A 3,186-nucleotide genomic window follows, 5' to 3' on the forward strand; every position below is an offset into this window, starting at 1 on the left:
GCCATTTTTTCAGCCCTAGCACGGAGACCGGAGTCAGACAAGAGATCCGGAGGATTTTGCAGATACCGGAGCAGGAGGGGACGCTGACCTACCTGGGAGTTTCCATCACTGGCCGGAGGCTATGGGTGGCAGAGTGTTCGGGCCTAGTGCAGCGTGTCTAGAGCAGGTTGGAGGGATGGAGGGCGTCCTCCCTATCCATGATGGGGAGATTGACACTGGTCAGATAGGTGTTGGGGTCCATGCCGGTGTATCTCATGGCCAACACTATGGTACCGAAGACGATTCTATTGAGGATCGAGCGTCTTCTTCGGAGCTTCTTGTGGGGGTCATACAGTAGAAGCCACAAAGTGCATTTGGTGGCCTGGGAGTAGGTCTGCCTTCCCACTAGTGAGGGTGGTCTAGGGGTGCAGTCCCTCCTAAAGAGGCGTGAGGCTTTCATTGCTCGGCACGCAATTCGGTTTATCTTAGAGTCACACGGCTTCTGGAGTCAGGTGATGGCATCCAGATATGGTCGTGGAGGTTCAGAGGTGGCACGAAGGGGTCATTGAGTCTCCTTCATGTGGCGCTAGATTCGGAAATACCTGCCGACTACATCGACAAACACTAGGTGGCTGATAGGTGATGGACGAAGTATTGATGTGACCAGCTATCCGTGGGTGGACACCCTCCCCCTGAGGTGTTGGCTGACCATGGTTGATACAGAGGCAGTGGAGGGGCTGCGGGCGTGCGACCTCCTAGCACCAGGAGGGGCAGAGTCGGATGAGGTCGGGTTTCGACAGCTATTCGGGGTACACCTAGCTGAGAGGATCTGGTCACTTCCGGTACCAAGATATGCGGGATTAGATGTCAGGGTTTGAGGTACCTCGTGTCGGGCTAGTGTTAGACTGGGAGACTTCTCCCGTGCTATCCAGCTGGAGCATGAGCCGGGGCCGGATTGTACTTAGATCTGGAGGTCTGGGCTCCACCCGAGGGCAGCCCTCTTCTTATGTGGGATCACCTTCCGACGAGAGCAGTGCTGAGCAAGTGTGGCTGGGGGATCTCCGTAGAGTGCGGGACATGTTGAGGAGTCGGTGGACCATGTGCTTTTCCAGTGTACATGGGCGAGGTCGACATGGCAGTGGACAGGGATCCCGCAGGAGGCTCGGAGTGAGAGGCTACAGTTTCTTCAGGTGATACAACAGTGGCTGGCCAGTTTGCAGACTTGTCAGGAGGCCATCAGAGCGACTTGCACAGCCCATCAGATCTGGATGACAAGGAACGCTCGTACTTTTGGCGAGCGCAGGGTGTTATCGAGGTTTGTTGCGGAGTTTGCTCGAGCACAGGCCACGGAGATCAGGCCCACCCCCTCTTCAGATAGACTTTTGCCAGCTCGAGACACCTGGGGCTCCCTCTTTGCTCCAGCAGCTCCTCAGACGGTGTTTTTCACCTGGGAGCTCCCACCTCTTAACTTCCTCAAGGTCAACTTCGATGGGTCGGTGTTGGATGGCAGTACGCGGGGCGGTACAGGCTTTGTTATACGGGGCCCGCACTCCAGGGTGGTGGTAGCAGGTGGCTGCCAGTTGTTTGATACGTTGGTTCCGGGAGCAGAGTTGCGAGCTGCCTGGGTGGGTCTTCGACATGCGCGGGTGCTGCTGCAGGCTAGTTCGATCATTCTGGAGGGCGACTCAGCCACGATTATCGGGTGGATTTAGGAGGGTCGAGGGGTAAGAGCACGGACCACCCCTTGATCCGGGATATAGGGATGATGATGATAGATGGGGGCCTTTCAGGCCAAGCATTTATTCAGAGAAGCCAATGGGGCGGCCGACTGGGTGGCTGCCTATGCGGCCCACCACTCAGGGTACATCCTTTGCTCAGGAGAGGGAGAGCTGCCACTGGCACTCCGCGAGCTGTTATATTTTGATTTTATTGGGTGTATTCATATGTTATGCACTATATGAAGTACTCGCTTAAGAAAAAAAAAGAAATCTTAATGAAAAAAAATGATAAAAAAAATTAAGTAAAAATTCATTGGGAAAAAAAAAAAGAGGTTATAGGTATAAAATATCACATATGTATGACGCATCATAGCCAATTTATTGTGTTTGTTGACTTTTCTCAGCTTGCTTTTCAGATTTCCGCTGGGATTTGTACTGTGCCTAAAATATTACCACCTAAAACCGCACAAAGATCGTTCTGTAGGTGTTTAGCATGGTTTAAGTATTTAACAGAGAAATCTTAGTAGTTTGCTATCGAAATTGAAAAGTTGTCATGTATAATGTCAGAATAGTGTTCTTAGATTTTAGCATTGTTATATTTTGATAAGTAAGGGAAAATCTATTAAAGTTAGTATTTACATGTAAGAATTTAATAGCCTCAAAAATCCAAATTTATAATTGTTGTCATGGCACTACCGAAACTTATCTAGAAAAAAACATAATATACTTGATAATCTTAAACAGTTTCCTAAACACGTATATTAGTGCCTAATCTATAATTTTTTTTTCAAAAAATTTATTTCTATATAAATTTTTTATAACTAGTTATTATAAAACCCGCCAAGATTTTCATTAACAGCAGTCATAATGCTATCATAACCTTCTACCGATCCTCACGACTTCAATTCCACTTATGGTATATCCATTCATCCTTCTGTTCTAAGCATGCTAAACGATGGAATTCTCAAATCTTTGCATCAAACGATCATGCTGACCTACTATTTGATTTTCAATGATTTCCGTTACTCCTCATTCCTAGTTTTAGCTCCATTTGCCTTTGACATTCTCATCTTTGTTCCCGATCCCATACAGCATTATAACTCGACTTTAGTCTAATATAATTTGTCCTTTCACCAGATGTATGAGTTGATCACCTAACATAGGAGCACCTCTCTACATCATCTACCCAACTATGGTTATAACAAAAAATCTCTCTCTTCCCATACTTCTGTATAATAAATCCAATTATCGAGTAAAGCACTCCATATAACAAAACAAACAGCATCGGAGATACACAAGCCAATTTAGGCTCCAGTTACAGTTAATGAAGTTGGGTATTAGGTTTTATGGTGCATGCCTTAAGGGGGCCTATTTCTGAAAGGAACGGAATCAGAAAAATATCTAATCCATTTTCTTCCCCACGGCCCCAGACCAAAAAAGAAAAGAAAAGAAAAGAAGAAAAGGACTCCTGTCCAAATTGATAAAAATA

The sequence above is a fragment of the Phoenix dactylifera genome, chromosome 1 (genome assembly GCF_051530095.1).
Source record: "Phoenix dactylifera cultivar Ajwa chromosome 1, Ajwa_hap1_PhDact_Kaust_v1.1, whole genome shotgun sequence".
In the NCBI taxonomy this organism is placed as follows: Eukaryota; Viridiplantae; Streptophyta; class Magnoliopsida; order Arecales; family Arecaceae; genus Phoenix; species Phoenix dactylifera.